Source organism: Euprymna scolopes, chromosome 35 (genome assembly GCF_053919585.1).
Source record: "Euprymna scolopes isolate OS-2025 chromosome 35, ASM5391958v1, whole genome shotgun sequence".
NCBI lineage: Eukaryota > Metazoa > Mollusca > Cephalopoda > Sepiida > Sepiolidae > Euprymna > Euprymna scolopes.
In genome coordinates, this window is record NC_136516.1 from 38,055,515 (window position 1) to 38,072,567 (window position 17,053).

The 17,053-nt window shown below is 37.0% G+C and overlaps 1 protein-coding gene and 1 pseudogene across 21 annotated transcripts in view; one reads left to right on the forward strand and one right to left on the reverse strand.

The window, feature by feature from the left end:
* The window catches only part of LOC145259826 (multiple C2 and transmembrane domain-containing protein 1-like), a 992,069-nt gene that overhangs the window by 10,382 nt on the left and 964,634 nt on the right, over window positions 1-17,053 (reverse strand). The window lies entirely within an intron of this gene.
* On the forward strand, window positions 8,328-8,453 carry LOC145260052 (U2 spliceosomal RNA; annotated as a pseudogene).

The following is a 17,053-nucleotide window of genomic DNA, read 5'->3' on the forward strand; positions in this document are numbered from 1 at the left end:
AAATGAACATGAACAAAAAACTTAGGCACAAGGCCAACTCAAAAGGGGGGGAAAATGGGGGTCGTTGGTCATCCTTGTCACTCTAGAACTAAACAAAAGTTTCTCTTAGTTAGAATCTTCTTTCACCATAATACCGCATTCGCCCTTTTGTACTTGGGGACACCCTACTTAGCACCCAATTTTTAAAACGTTTTTTATTAGCGCGTAAAAAAACAATAAAGATAACAATAAAGGTAATACAATAATTCATTTGTGTCGAGGGTGGGGGAAGAAAAAAAAAAAAATTCCAGTAGTGATTAGTAGGGCCCTCCCAACCCCGTCTAGTTGATAGACTGCCCGTTCCACTTTGGTTTGTAAAGGAACCTGAGCTCCTGCGGGCCGGTCTCTAAGTGGGGATGCTCTCTAGATGGAACGAAATGGAAAAAAAAAAAAAAAACACCAGTAAATTCATCATAACTTTTGTTTTACTGAACGAAAATTGAAAAAAGAATTATTTTTTTTTCACATCATAGCTCAGAAGGTGATCGATAAACTGAAATAATTGTTTAAAATTCGATGAAAAATGTGTGAGTGAGTGAGTGTATTTGTTTAACGGCATTTCAAACTCTAAGAGTCATTTAATGCCAAAAAAGTTTTGTTGATATAATAGATTTTCAGTTTCTTGTAAAAAAATTTTAAGTTTCTTGAAAAAGTTTATCTTTTGAAGCAAGATGTTTTAGGTTTTCTGAAAAATTGTTTTAGTTGTAAGAGATTTGTTTTTCTAAACTGAATTTTACTTGTTTACTTCATAGGAGTTTGAATACATTTGTTTCTTTTAAATAGTTTATGATTTGTTGGGGTTCCACTTCTTGGAACATTTTTCTAATGTTTGTTGTTTTAAAATATTTCTTCTGAGTGTGTTTGTGTTTTCTACATTCTGTCAGTAGATGTTAAATTGTTAGTTGTTGGTTGCAGAGTGTGCAATTTGGTGTTTCCTCCGCTTTGATTAGGTAGGAATGAGTTAATTTTGTATGTCCGATTCTTATTCGGTTTAGTACAATTTCTTCTCTTCTTCCTTTAAAAATTTTTTGTTTTTCGTTTTTAATTATTGGTTGATGTTCATGCAATTTGTTTGCAGTGCATTTGTTCCATTCCTCTTGCCACATGTTTTCTATATATTCGTTGATTTTTCTTTTTAGGTCTGTGTGTGGTATTTTAATTTTTTCCATTTGGTGGTTTGTGGCTTCTTTAGCCAGTTTGTCTGCTTTTTCATTTCCTGGAATGCCGACATGACTTGGTATCCAGGCTATTATAATTTTTTTATTGTTTTTTTCGGTTATTTCATTGTATTCTTGTATAATTTCTGTGATAAAAGGGTGTTTAGATTTTACTTCAAGGGCCATGATACAGGATAGCGAGTCTGTATATATTATGGCTTTTTGTTCGTTGATGTCTTTGATGTGTTTGAGAGCTATTTTGATGGCCTGCAGTTCGGCTGTATATATTGAAGCCTCGTTGGGCAGTCTTATTTGATATTGATTTTGTCCATCTGTGCACTTGTTCCGTTTATAGTTTTAGACCCATCGGTGTATATTTCTTTGTATTCTGCATATTTTTCTCTTAGTTCTCCAAAGTTGCTTCTGTTTGTTATACTATTTGTAATGTTTTTCTTGTAAGTAGTAAGTGTTATGTCGGTTTCTGGTTTGTGTAATGTCCATGGGGGTCTGTCGTTTGTTTTCTGAGTAATTATATTGTCGGGGTTTTCATTGATTTGATGTATTATTTCTTTAATTCTGTGTCCAAAGGAGGGTATACTTTTTGGTTTCCTTGAATAAGAGTTTGTACATTGTAAGTTGAAGGTAGTTTTGTATGTTGGGTTTTCGGGGTTGGTTTGTAGTTTTGTTGCGTATTGTAACGCTAGTTTTTTCCATCTTAAGTGCAGGGGTAGTTCTTGGGCTTCTACATGAAGGCTTTCCATTGGAGAAGTTCGGTAGGCTCCCAGGCTAAGTCTTAAACTTTGATTCTGTATTGTTAGTAGTTTGTTTTTGTAGGATTTGTAAGTAGAGCTGTATATGGCACAACCATAATCCAGTTTGGATCTGATATGTGAGCGATATATTTTGAGCATTGTAGCTTGATCTGCTCCCCAATCTAGTTTTGATACTATTTTTAAGATATTTATTGCTTTTAAGCATTTTTGTTTTAATTTGTTAATGTGCTCGTTGAAGTTTAGTTTGTTGTCTAAAATGATCCCTAGAAATTTGGTGTGTTGTACTACTGGTATTAATTGTCCATCTAGTTTGAGCTGTGGGTCAAGGTGGTATTTTCGTTTCCTACAAAAGTGGATACATGTGGTTTTGCTTTTGGACATTTTAAATCCATTTTGGTTAACCCAAAGATCTATTTTGTTAAGGCAATGTTGCATTTGTCTTTCAATAGTTGGCATACTTGGTGATGAGCAAGTTATTGAGAAATCATCAACAAATAGTGTTTTTTCGAATCCCATGTTAACATTTTCGATTATACCGTTGATTTTAATTAGAAAAAGGGTGGCAGATAGTACGCTACCCTGTGGTACCCCTGTTTCTTGTGTGTGTTGATCTGATGTTGTATTTCCTAAGCATACTTTAAATGTTCTGTGGGATAGGAATTCTTGGATAAATTTTGCTAGGTTTCCTCTGATTCCCATGTTATGAATATCTTTCAAGATTCCATATCTCCACGTGGTGTCATACCCCTTTCCGATATCAAAAAAGATTGAGACCACGTGGTGGTTTCTTATTAGACCGTTACGAATATATGTTTCTAGCCGAATAAGTTGGTCATTAGTACCTTGATTTTGTCTAAATCCACTTTGGTGTGTAGAAATGAGGTTATATTTTTCTAAATGCCACATTAGTCTTGTATTGACCATCCTTTCTGTTGTTTTGCATATACAGCTTGTTAAGGCGATAGGACGATAATTGGTAGGGTTGGAGTGATCTTTTCCTGCTTTAGGAATTGGGATGATATTGGAGTCGAGCCAGTGTTTTGGAAAGTTGTTAGTCCACCATATTTTGTTAATCATCTGTAAGAGAATGTTGAGAGATGTGTCTGGCATGTGTTTTAGAAATTGATAGTGGATGTTGTCTGGACCGGTAGCTGTATCTTTACTTTTATGAATTGCATTTTTTAGTTCTGTTATAGTGAAAGAGGTGTTATAGTATTCTTTGTTATTGGATGTGAAATTGAGTTTTTCTCTTTCTGCGTTGTTTTTGTATTTTTGGAATTTGGGGGAGTAGTGGTTGGATGATGAGTTTTGGCTGAATTCATTTGCGATTATGTTTGCTATTTCTTTTTTGTCTATAGTTTGTCTACCATTTGGTGTACTTATATTATTTATTGGTGTTCCAAGTTTTTTTCCAGTTATTTTTCTTATTATTTCCCATGTTTTTTTTGATGGCGTGTTGTTGTTCAATTTGGAAATATAGTTTTGCCAGGTTTCTTTTTTGCTTTTTTTTTATAATATAGCGTGCTTTTGCTCGTGCTTGCAGGTATTTTTGAAGGTTGGGTTTTGTAGGATGTTGTTTGAAGTGTTTTAGCATTTTTTTCCTATTGGTTATTGCTTGCTTACATTCTATTGTGAACCATGGCGTTGATTTTGGGTGTGGTTTGGTGGAAGATTTTGGGATTGTCTTGATTGCTATTTCGTTTAGTGTATTGGTGAAAGCTAACATAGGATCTGGTTTGTTAACTATTTCTTGATTAATTAGATTTGTGCAAAGTTTGCTAAATTCAGTCCAGTTAGCTTTATAAATTTGCCATTTTGGTTTTGATTCTTCTGTTGTAGGTCCTTGGGTTTTGAGAAAAATTGGGAAGTGATCGCTGCCGCACTGGTCGTTATGTACCTCCCATTGGAAGTCCATAAATATTGTGGGGGAGCATAGTGTTAGGTCGATAGCTGATGTCGTTCCTGTGCCTGGGTGAAGGTATGTGTGTGTTTTGTCGTTAAATATAGTTACTTCGGGTGATTCCAGTAATGATTCAATGATTTTCCCATTTTGGTTAATATTCTCACTTCCCCACATTTTGTTATGGGCGTTGAAGTCCCCCATTAATATAAAAGGTATGGGGAGTTGTGTTATCAGATCTTCAATTTCGGTTTTGTTTAGTTTATGTTTAGGTGGAATGTATATTGAACAAATGGTTATTGGTCGGTGAAGTGTAACTTTAATTGCTATTGTTTGTAGGTTTGTTTGGAGTTGTAATTTTATATGTGGTATCTGTTTTTTTATTATAATTGAAGTGCCACCTGTGGGTCGATTATCTGCTTGTGATCTGTTTGTTTGATTGTAGATGTGGTATCCTTTGAAGTTGATGGTGTCCGTTTCTTTTAGAAGAGTTTCCTGTAGGCCGATTATGCTGGGGTCATATTGTGCTATTATATGTTTGATTTCTTCGTAGTTTGGTTTTATGCCTCTGCAGTTCCACTGTATGATGTTTTTATTCATTTCGATAAGTAAGTTCGTTTATTTATTTTTTTTTTCTGTTTGGTTTTTGTTTAGGTTTTTATATCTATTATTCTATTGATTTGTTGTGTTTTGAGTGGTTTTTGTTTTGTGTTTACTTGAACTGCTTGGTTCCTCAGTCTCCATTTTCTCTTCCTGGTCAGTTCAATCAATTCAAATTTGTTTTCATTTTCGATTAATATTGTCTCTGTTTTTTATTTGCTTTGGTTTTTTGGAAAGAGGATTTGTGTTTTCCCGTTCTGTTTCCATCTTTCCAGATATTGTGTTTTTATCTTCTGCTTTTGTCCTTGTACGTGATTTGGATCTTTCACGGTTTCTTTGTGGTTTTTGCTGTTCGGGTTCTTTTTTGCTCTTTGGGACTTGTTTTAGATCATTTGGTTGAGTTTTAGAAGATACTGGTATTTGTTTCTTGTTTTCGTTTTGGTTAGTTTTTAAAGTTTCAATTAGATTTTTGAGTTCAGAGATTAGTTTAAGTAGGTCTTGGTTTTGGGTTGTTTGGTTTGTTTGGTTTGAAGTTTTTGTAATGTCTGCGTAAGTGTTTATTTTTTCTCGAGAGCTTGCTATTTTCCTTGCTTCAGGAAAGGGCACGTTTTGTTTGTATTTTATTTCGGCTATTTCTTTTTCTTTTGTGTAGATTTTGCATATTTTAGAGTATGCTGGGTGTTTTTCTTGGCAGTTTGGGCATTTTGTTTCGTTTGGGCATTCACTTTCAGTATGGTTAGGTTCTTTTAAGCCACATTTTCCACATACTTTCTGTCCTTTGCATGCTTCTCTGCTATGTCCATATTTATGACACTTATAACATCTCAGAGGGGCTGGTATATATTGTTCTACTTTTTCTATTGTGTATCCGATTTTTATTTCTTTGGGAATTTTTGGTGTATTGAAAGTTAGTACGTAGGTTTTTGTAGGTATGGTTTGACCATTCCTTTTTATGTTTATTCGGACGTGATCAATTACTCCCTGTTTTCTTAGGGCATTTTCTATTTCTTCTGCTGTAGCCAAGGTTAATTCATGGCTTTTTATAACACCTTTCGATGTGTTTAATCTTTCATGAGCATAACTTTTGCATTTATAGATATGGAATTTTTCCATCTCTAAGATGTTTTTTGCGTCTTTATAGTTGTCGACTGTGACAAGTCGATTGCCATTTTTCATTTTTTTTTTTTGGTAGTTTTTGGGTTGCTATTTTGAGACAGAATTTTTTCAATTAAGAATGGAGATAGATCGCTGATCTTTTTTCCTTCTAAGGTTTCGATTACTATGAATCTTGGATATTTTTCTTTATCAATTATTTCATAGTTATATTCTTGTTCACTGTCTGAGCTGGTTACGTCAGAGTGGGTTCTTTTCGATTTTGTTGTATTTTTTTGATTTCTGGGTTTTTTGTTTGGGTTTATTATATCCATAGAAGTTTGTTTAGATTTTCATCTCTCTTGCTCCCCACCCTCCTCGGAGCCCGAAATTGGGAGATGTTAGGGGGGAAACCCATTCGCCCTTTCATCCCAGGGATATAAAAGAGATATACTCAATTGATTGAGTTTGTTCCATCATTTCCTGTTTCCTCCTTTAGTTTCTTCTTTCCCAGTTTGATAGAAACGTTAGTTAGGGAGCAGTTGTGTGGTTTTTGTCTCATCAATTGATTGGCTCTTGCCATCGCCTTCTAACACTTAACTGGTTTGTCTATGTTTGTAGTAATGAAATGTATTATGTTTGGATTAAGTTTTTTTTTTTATTTATTTTTAAATTTTATTTAGATGTTATAATTGACATTTTCAGTGTAAGTGTTAGGGCTTGACATGACTAGCCGATTGGTTGGATCGGGCCTCTCCAACCGCCCGTCTAGCCTAGTACAAGGCCAAAGTAGAGTGTTGCTACAGAAACCTTTATTTTCCCTAGGCATCGGTTGCTCAGCCACCAGGATCCTTTTCCTAGGCATCACGGGTTGCCACCCACGGCCAACAGGTAGCCCCGTTGAGGGACTTTTACCCTCTGCAGGGGGGACAGTCGGCGTATTCTAATGCCCTGCCGACAGGGTCAACCGGGAAGTAGGGAAGGAAAAAAGGAGGGGGGAAGGGGAGGGGGCTGTTGTTTTTATTTTGTTTTTGTAGAACATAATTAAGTTTTACAAAAGAGAATAGAAAACAAAAACAGAAATCGATGTAGGTGCATTTCGTCTCAGGAAGCCAATAGGCAGCCTGATCTGGTAGCACCAGAAAATGTGTGAGAGATGAAGCTTTAAAGCAGTTCTAAATGACTAAATCTGCCACTTAACCATAGAGTCAAACAAATACTACCATGTTTGAATGATTACATGCATATTTTTTCCCCTTTTTGAAGTAAATGGTCCTGGATATGACCTTAAACTATATCCGATGGTGAGGCCCCAGGTTGCAGGCTTTGGGGAGTGTAGAGCCACCCTTTAATTGCCATTGCTCCCAAGTTCACTCTGATCCAGAGTGGTAGTACCTGTTAGGGTCCCAATTATGGCTTAAATAGAAACTGACTGGAGAAAAAGATATATATTCTATTAAAAAATTTTTTCAATCACTGGATTCGGCATTAAATAACCTGAAAAGGGTTGATATGCCGTAAAACAAAACCAACCAACTAACCAACTGAAGTAAATAAATTCTTGTTTTCTGAAGAGTCTACAATAAATAAATTCGGTATTGACATGCTGAGTCTACATAACGAAACAGTTGCTGTAAAAACATACAAAATTTTTCCCATGTTCAAAGAAATTAAAATGAATAATACACACACACACACACACACACAAAAAAAAAACACAAACCAAACCCTCTTTATGCAAATACCTTTTTTTTTTTTTTTTTTTTTTTTTTTTTTTACAAACAATTACTAAACTAATTAGCTGAGCAGCAAGATGTCTCTTCACATTACATTTAAACTTCTTTAAGTTAGTAGTAAGGGAAGCAGAAACTAGAAAAATAAAATAAAATCAAAACCAAAAAAATTATAAGCATGGGATAGGATTCTGAATAAAGTTAATAAAAACATTTTAGTTTATAAAAAATAACAATAAAACACTTGGTTTTCAGTTTCACGTTGAATCAGGTTGGGAGCATGTTTTACAACAAACCAAAAAAGTGGTCAAGGACAACTATATAACAAATAAATGTTACCAAAGGCAAGATAAATTACTCTTCTACCTATCTGGATAGGTTTTTGGTGTTTTAAATTATTTTAAAGCGTTTCTCTTTATTGGATGGAATCCATCCAATAAATAGAAACGCTTTAAAATAATTGCTGCCATTATTTTTTATTTATTTTTAAGTTGTGGGCGATTCTCGAGATGCCAGGGTGGAAGCCTCATGTTCGCCATCTATGTTGCGCTAACTTAAGCGTTCGGCACTACTTGCGTTTGAAACTTACTAAACGCTTTAAAATAAGCTGAACCACCAAAAACTTATCCAGGTACGTAAATGAGTAACTTATCTTGCCTTTGGTAATATTTATTTGCTATCATTTTTGTTTCTTGAGCAGTTTTTCAGTTTATTGTCTATTATAAAACACACTCGGTTTTAATATAGAATCTCGTTGAATCAAGCGGAAAAAAAAAAAAAACATATACCAAAACCCTCTTTACAAGAATGCGTTTCTTACATAAGAATAAGAAAAAATTCCAAACAAAAAACAACAAACCAAAATAAATAAAAAGGGGGCGGGATAGGATTTTGAATAAAGTTTTTGTTTTTTTAGTCGCGTGCAAGTGACTCTATAAGTCAGTCGGTCAGTTTGTCCGTAACACTTGCGTGCTTGGTCTTTTTGGTTAAGATCAAAGGTCTGTTGTTAATAGATGCTGTTCTTAGCTTTTTAAGCTTTTCTTGGCCTTTTGGCCAAGACCAAAGTGTAGTATCTGTTCTTACTACATGCTGTACTTATTGTGATATGAAGTGAGGGATCACTTTTCTGTATTAATTTAATGTAAAATGATCACCACTTTACAACCAGTCAGTCTCAAAGCCATTCAAGTTGTTTTTGAAGGATTCCAGTTATTTTTTAAGCATTCAAGTCATTCTTAAGGTCATTCAATTCATCCTTAAGTTCATTAAAGTCATTGTAAGTCATTTACTTTTTATTTATTTAAGTCATTTCAGCCCATTTTTCGGTCATTTTAGTTTATCTTTAAGAATTTCATGTCAATCCGACATTCACGCATTCATTCATTACACGAGAGCACGTGACTAATGGCTTTTTTTTTTCTTTTTTTTAAGCAGGGGATAGGATTTTGAATAAAGTTAATAAAAATATTTTAGTTTATAAAAATAAAACAAAAACAAAAAAACAAACTCGTCAACCAGTTAAGATTTCTTACCTTGGGCTGTTGTTCAAAGGAGGAAAGAAAGCGGTAGATTGTTAGAAAATTATAGATATTAAGTAATTCCAAATAAAATAAGAGTCTCATAAACAAACAAGAATGTCCATGTAAGGGGAGGGAGGGGGGCCTTTTAAGAATATTGTAAAAATCATGTTTCAACAGGTGTTTTCCACATAAGGGTAAAGTAAGTCTAAGAAATAGAAATTTCCATTATAAGTAGAAACATAGAATATGAATTCGTATTATTTTGATTCTTCGAACTACTGTTCTCATCTTGAGTGTCTTTTGCACAATGTTTCAGTCTGTAACCTCTACCTTTCTTCAGGGCTATCTTGTCCAACTCACAGGGGCTCGTGGCATAGTGGATAAAGTACTTGATAAAATTCAATTGTAAATTACACTCTTCTGGAGGTTGAAGGTTCAATCCTCACTGCGAGCGACACTCAATATATATATAAACGAGAGATTATTCCAAAAGAAAGGCCTATTTTTTAACTCGGAAACTAAAACATTGAAGAGCCACAAAGACGCGAGTGGTACCATCCAAATGAGCAAGTTTTTTGTGCTTCAGAATTTAGTTTTCTACATAGTCACCAGCATTCTCCATGCATTTTTGCCAGCCCCTTTTTGATGCCTCAATCGTAAAAATCCGGAATGCGCTTTGTCACTCACATCTCCGTCGCCTCTCTAAAACTGACGAGCCCATCTCCTATGCTGGCATCAACTGCACCAGCTCCATAAAAATTTAGCAGGCGCCGATAAATGTTGATCAGTTCAGTTTTTTCTGCATAGAGGAATTCAATGACACACTTTTGCTTTTGACGCACGTCCATGACAGGGGAGAGTGTTTTAGAGTCTCACACCATCAATATCTTCAACAGGGAGATGAAACTTTCAGGTCATGAATGCATAAGTTCAGTCATCATAACAATGTAATTTGCAATCCTCCTCTGATCTATTTGGAATAAAATGTAGGAGGTATTATTTTTGGAATGTTTCTTATGTGTGTGTATGTGTAGATATATATTAGTCTATTATTATACAAACATTATTGGGTACATATGTGCATACATGTTTCAGTTGAATCCTAATTCAAAGAGAACACCTTATTAGATAAAAAAATATCACTCTTTTTTATTGGTCTAATTGTTGTATTATGGTGTGGCTCCCAGGTTGGGAAATCGTAATAGTGCGTAGGACTCCCTGACAATGGTACATAGCAGTTGTAGTTACGTCGATCGTCCGTAGGTTCACTTGTTTACTAGGCGGTTGTGATGACAACGAGTTAAGACTAGTGAGTTATCTCACCTTAGACTGGCACTTTTTCCTTATCTTGCCTCTCGTCAATTGTCCAAAATGTCATAACAACGTTGAACCTGAAAAAGCGGTTGACGACTTAGAACGATCAGCTGTAACTTAAAAATATGCATTAAAAGACGTAAGTCACAATTGTGTTTGTTTTTGTATAAAATTATATTTTACAATATAGTTACAATTTAAAACAAATCGTCTTTTTTTCTTTTGGTGGTTCTGAAGTTCACAGTTAGCAGTTTCTCTCACAGTGCTCTGAGGAGGGAAAAAATGACGCTTCGACAATACGGTCTTCAACAACACATGCCGTGTTTCTCTCTCTCTCTGCTCTATCTATCTCCTGCTGATTCACCGTTTTTATTGGCATTTTGTCGCTTTGTTTTTTCTATCCACGCGTTATGTCAATCGGTTGATACATGTGTTCTTAAGTCACGTTTTGACCTCAAAAAATCATTCAATTTTGTCTTCACACAGCGACACGTGAATTATCCACTCATGCCAATATCTGTAATTCCAGAGCTTACGAGGAATGTTACGTTTATTTGTTTTGTAAACAAAAAAATCGTCGTCCGATTTCTCTGTTTATGACGTAAGCCCTTCCTCTTTTCAACAGGTAGACAATCGATTATTCGATGCCCACTCTTTTAAATCTTTTATTAAAGTTTTTTCTTTTCAGTTATGTATGATGGTTCCAGCCATTCATTACATAACACCCCTCCATTAACCATTTTTTTTTTTTTTTTTTTTTTTTTTTAATCGTCTATCGGTCCATCGACATTTCCAATAATGTTTTTTTTTAATGTCACAATTTTTTTTCATCTCTTTTACTGTATTTTTTTTTTCCGTTTAACTTAGAAAAAAAAAAAAATAAAATAAAAATAAACATCAACAAGAAAAGCATAAGGTCTTTTTCGGTATAAGTGCATCGGCCGCACTTAACAGCAAAATATACGCTGCAAATTTACCAATTTTACCGAAGTGGTCGATTTGTCCAATATTCTCCACTACCTCGGCTCTTTAATTAATATGACTAATTAACTAAATACGAGTCTTACATTTTAATGACTTGTTTAAAATGTGGGCAGCATATAGTACAAAAATTTCGACCAGAACGCCAGGATCCTAAATATTGGTGGCAACTCCGAACTCCCTATGATAAGGATGTTGCCTAACATCAACAGAGTAATTTTCTTAACCAATCCAAACATCCTGTTCCGCGCTCCCGACCCGCAGTTCGATTATAACCTGAGTTCCCAACCCCCGTGCAAGCCCTAGCTACGGTTGGCTGATCCCTACTATCATAATCAACTCTGCACGACCTGGGCACTAAGTTATATATATCTTCCTTCGATATTTCATCAACTTCTTTAGCCCTTTCAGCCGTCATGCTACGCGTGATTATTTTCCGTTCCATCAACGGGACCCTGTTTTCCTGACTTGGGGATTCTCGTTGATGGCGATTGCTCTGTTGGGGATAATTTTCTTCCTCCCCACTAGAGGATTCTTGATCTGAACTACTATCCTCTACCGGTGCTGACAGGGTTGTTTTTCTACAGCCCTCTTGCTTGTTGGGGATATCCCATTCCTCCAGTTCTGCTTTCCGAAGGTGTTCCCCATGGGCTTTTGTTACTGCCCCCGTCAGTTGACTTCTAATTCTATACGAGACTGGCCCCGTCTTTTCTATTATTACGTAATATGGAGACCATCTTACGTCTAGCTTTCCCTTTTTTCTATTATTTTTATAATAAACTAAGTCGCCAACTTGAAAATCGACTGCTTTTGTTTTCTCGTTGGCCCTATCTATCATTTTCTTCCTAGCTCTCTTTACATTGTTCCTGACTAATGTAAAGGTCCGATGCATGTCCTGCAGAGCGATCTCATGATCCTCTTCCCCGTAGTAAATTCTACGCGGCCTCAGTATGTTGTCTAACGGCAAGACAACGTCTCTATTATAGAGCAAATAATAGGGGGAGTACTTTGTTGTTTCGCTGACATGAAACCTTACAGCAGCCAGCATCTGGTTCAAGTACATGTCCCATGAACGGTCATTGTCCCCTATTTTCTTTGCTAGTACGTCATGCATCGTCCTATGAAATCTTTCTATTTTCCCGTTACTTTGCGGGTGGTAAAATGAGGTGGTCACGTGATCAACATTAAGCTCTTCTAAAGCCCTTTTCATGATCCCATTGACGTTCTCCGGTCCGTTATCCGTAAGTAACTGCAATGGTGCACCAAATCTGGGAAATATTTCCTCAATTAAGAGATGCACCACTGTCTCTGCCTTTTTATTAGGTACAGCGAAAGCCTCAGGCCAACCACTATACATGTCGATGAACGTGACTATGTATTGATTGCCTGACAAAGTCCTCGGATAGGGTCCGGAAATATCCAATGCAATCTTAGCAAAAGGAAAAGAAGGCATGTCGGTCTCCTGCATTTGAGGTTGTTGCTTCCTCAAATTTCTGGTCTGGCATGGGACGCACTTCCCTATGTGTTCGTTTACCTTCTTGAACAAACCAGGCCAGAAATACTTCTGTTTAATGGAGTGGAACGTTTTCTCCACACCCATATGACCATTCTCATCATGGTATTGTTTCAATACCTTCATCCTCAATTGTGACGGAATATATAATCTAATTACAGGATCGTCGTCGGGTGTCGATAAATAATATACGATATCGTCCATTATGATGTACTTTTTTTCTTCCATCTTGGACGTTTTACCGCTCCTCATCCGTTTCTTTAATTCGACGATCTGACTATCGGCGTCTTGTTCTTTACACATATCCAAACCTGATAGTGTAGGACGCTCGCTTACTACCGGTGAGCCTTCGTCATCCTTATGCGATACAAACTCTCTTGGTTCAAAACGATTCGAGTTTATCGCACTCACCGTGTAATTCCTATCATCTATTTCTACTGGAGGATCGTCTTCATCCCGACTCGCATTTACCGCACGGGATAAGAGATCCGCACAGACGTTATCTTTTCCTTTTAGGTACTGTATGGTGCAATCATAGCCAGCCATACTTAATGCCCACGTCTGTATCTTCCTATTCTGTATCGGAGATTTCAGCAAGTACTCCAATGGTCTGTGATCCGTGTAGATGGTGAACGTAGCACTATGCAAGTAGTGATTCAACTTGTTTAAGGCATAGTGAATCGCATATGCTTCTTTCTCTATTGTTGACCATCTAGTCTGGGTATCAGACAACTTATGAGATAGAAAATAAATGGGTTTCTCTATCTCCCGACCCTCCTCCGGGTCGTAGACCATTTGAGACAAGGTTGCTCCGATCGCATAATCGGAGGCATCCGTGTATAACCTGTATCCTTTGTTAGTGTCCGGGTATGCCAGCATCACCATCTCTGCAAGCTTCGATTTCAATCGATTAAAAGCAGACTGACACGCATCGTCCCAACAGAAACGTGCATGCTTCCTAGTTAACCGAATTAACGGTTCGGCGATTACAGAAAAATCCTTGATAAATCGCCTGTAATAGGATGTCATGCCTATAAAGGATCTAACCTGCTTCACAGTGGTTGGGGTCGCAATTGCCTGAATTGCTTTAACCTTGTCCCCCTCCGGCTGGATACCTTTCTCACTTACTCGGAATCCCAGATATTGCACTTCCTTGCCGAAAAACTCACACTTCGCCGCCTTTAACCTTAAATTATGCCTACGTAAACTACCTAACACCTTTTCTATATGCCTAACATGTTCCTCCTTTGTTTTGGAGAATATCAAAATATCATCCAAATAAGGCACGGCGAATTCTTCCTGTCCCTGTAACACTACGGACATTAGCTCCTGAAACACTCCCGGAGCGTTAGCAAGTCCGAATGGCATTACATTAAATTGGAACAGTCCTCTATGACAGGTGAACGCAGTTTTCTCTTTATCTTTTTCGTTCAACTTTACCTGCCAATACCCTGATTTCAAGTCCAACTTTGAGAAATATTTTGCTGACCCAAGCGAGGCCAGTATATCATCAATTACTGGTAGCGCTCGGGCATACTTCTTTGTTATCTTATTCAGGGCCCTAAAATCTACACAGAACCTCTTTGTTCCGTCTTTCTTTTTTACCAAAACTATCGGGAAACTCCACGGACTGTTTGACCTTTCTATCACCCCTGCCTGTAGCATTTCCTCTAGTGCTACATTAACTTCTTCTCGTTGTTTGAGAGGTGTTCTATACGGGTTTTTCTTTATGGGATCGTTTTTTCCTGTATCGATCCTCATCTCTACTGTGTCAGTCCGGCCTAAATATCTATCCTCTGTGACGAATAAATCAGTATTTCGTTGCAGGACTTTATTTAAAACTTTCCTCATTTCTTCCGGCACTTTTATGCCGTTGAGGTTACTTTTGTTTCCCGACTTCTTTTGTTTATTTGGCTTTGATATTGCCATTACTACTTCTGTTCTTCTACATCTACCTATCTTGTAACCTTTCTTTAATTTTACTGTCTGGTTCGTGTTATTCATAATTAGCAAAGGAAAACTTTTCCTACCTTTAATTTTAACTACCGTGTTCGCTACGGATACACCACTTAGATCACTTAGGAAGCCTTTATCTATCTGCACTACTTCGTAATCTAAACCCTGACCATTTCTCATTTCGGCACGAGCTGTGCACGCATGTAAATGCTGCGGTTTCAGGGTGACATTGTGCCTTAATCTAACTATACTCGAAATATAAGCCTCCTCTTGCAGCGCTATGTACTCGCTGCCTAATCGGATTGCTCCTAAATCAAAGTACATTCTAACACTATTTTGCTTGAGCCAGTCTCGGCCCAATATGACGTTCCTTTTAAGGTTTTTCGTCACTACAAAATCATGTCGAATGTACTGGCTTCCTACTTTAATTTGTAAACGCGCCACTCCTTGCACTATGAGAGGTGACCCGTTTGCAGTCCTTAAATTCATCTCTATTTTCTTTATCTCAGGCTTCTCTCTGAGACTTTCTAATACAGTACTTTTTATTACAGAAATTTCGGCGCCAGTATCTACTAAAGCCCTAAACTTATTTTTCTCTATCTTAATAGGGATGCAATTAGCGGCGCCCATATGTCCTATGATCTTTGACTGTTCACCCCTCTTCCTCTCGCTGGGCGTCTTGCGAGTGGGGTCTGCTCGTTTCCCGACTTAGGGAAGGTGCAGTTCCTGGCTATATGGCCTTTTCTGCCGCAATTGTAACACTTAATCTCCGGCCAAGGGCGCTCTGTTTCTCTTGCCTTGAAGCCGGGTCCCCTATTAAATCCTCTATAATTCCTCTGCCCCCTATCTGGCTCTGGGAATCTTTTTTTCCTTATCGCTTCTATATTCCTCTGGCGCCCACTATAATTTATTTCCATAGGTTCTTCTTGGTCATTGCCTCTTATGCGGTTTTGCCACCGATCCTCGATTAGGGCCTTTTCATAGGCTACCTTGAGGTCCGATGGTTCTTCCCTCATGACAGCGATTTTGACTTGTCTGTCATATAGCCCCTCGATGAAGAAACCTATCACTTGGCTTTTTATTACTTCATTGTTCGTATCTAGACTACCATACGAACCTATAGCCAAGTGCACTAACCTCTGCATGTAGTCCTGCACAGTTTCGCTTCTACCCTGCTTAATATTTGCTAACTCCCTAACAAACTTGGTAGGATCTGCCTGGACTCCAAAATAATTATCTAGAGCTCGCTTCAAGTCTACCCATGCCACACTCTCATTGTTGGCTAGTAGTCCTGAAACAAACTGTCCTATTTGGCCAGCCGTCGTAATTAACGCTAATTGGCATTTTTCTTCCTCTGTTTGGCTAACTATTCTAGTGTATTTATCTATATCATTTAGCCATCTTCTGTATTCCTGCGATCGTCTAGTGTCTAATGGTTTTATTTTTGATAACAACGCCTCCCCCCTCAGAGAGTTCGAAATGGCCTTCCCTACATTGTGTAGTTCAGCCCCTAGGATCTGAGCGAAATCTGTGAAAAACTGCTGTTCCATCTTTTACTATTATTTTCAAAATTATACAAGAAAGAAAGAAGAAAGAAAAGAAATATATATTAACTTTTTTTTTTTTTTTTTTTTTTTTTTTTTAAACAAAACTTTTTTTTTTTTAAGAGCCGAGGTTTAGAAAAATATTGAAAAAATCAACTAACCTTTGCTTTTCCTCAGGTCCAGTGTTCTTTCTTCTTCTTTTTCTTGCTTCTGCGTTTGCGTTTCTCTTCGTCGATTGATTCACGTTGTGTTTTTTTTTCTTCTTCTTTGTTGTTGTGTATGTGGTAACCAAGTTCTTTTAGTGTAAGAGTTCTTTTTGTTTAGTTTGTTTTTGGTAAAAAGTTCTTACTTATCACTCTTGCGGAGTGAACTGGTCATCAAGGCACCAATTAATACTATGTTGTATTATGGTGTGGCTCCCAGGTTGGGAAATCGTAATAGTGCGTAGGACTCCCTGACAATGGTACATAGCAGTTGTAGTTACGTCGATCGTCCGTAGGTTCACTTGTTTACTAGGCGGTTGTGATGACAACGAGTTAAGACTAGTGAGTTATCTCACCTTAGACTGGCACTTTTTCCTTATCTTGCCTCTCGTCAATTGTCCAAAATGTCATAACAACGTTGAACCTGAAAAAGCGGTTGACGACTTAGAACGATCAGCTGTAACTTAAAAATATGCATTAAAAGACGTAAGTCACAATTGTGTTTGTTTTTGTATAAAATTATATTTTACAATATAGTTACAATTTAAAACAAATCGTCTTTTTTTCTTTTGGTGGTTCTGAAGTTCACAGTTAGCAGTTTCTCTCACAGTGCTCTGAGGAGGGAAAAAATGACGCTTCGACAATACGGTCTTCAACAACACATGCCGTGTTTCTCTCTCTCTCTGCTCTATCTATCTCCTGCTGATTCACCGTTTTTATTGGCATTT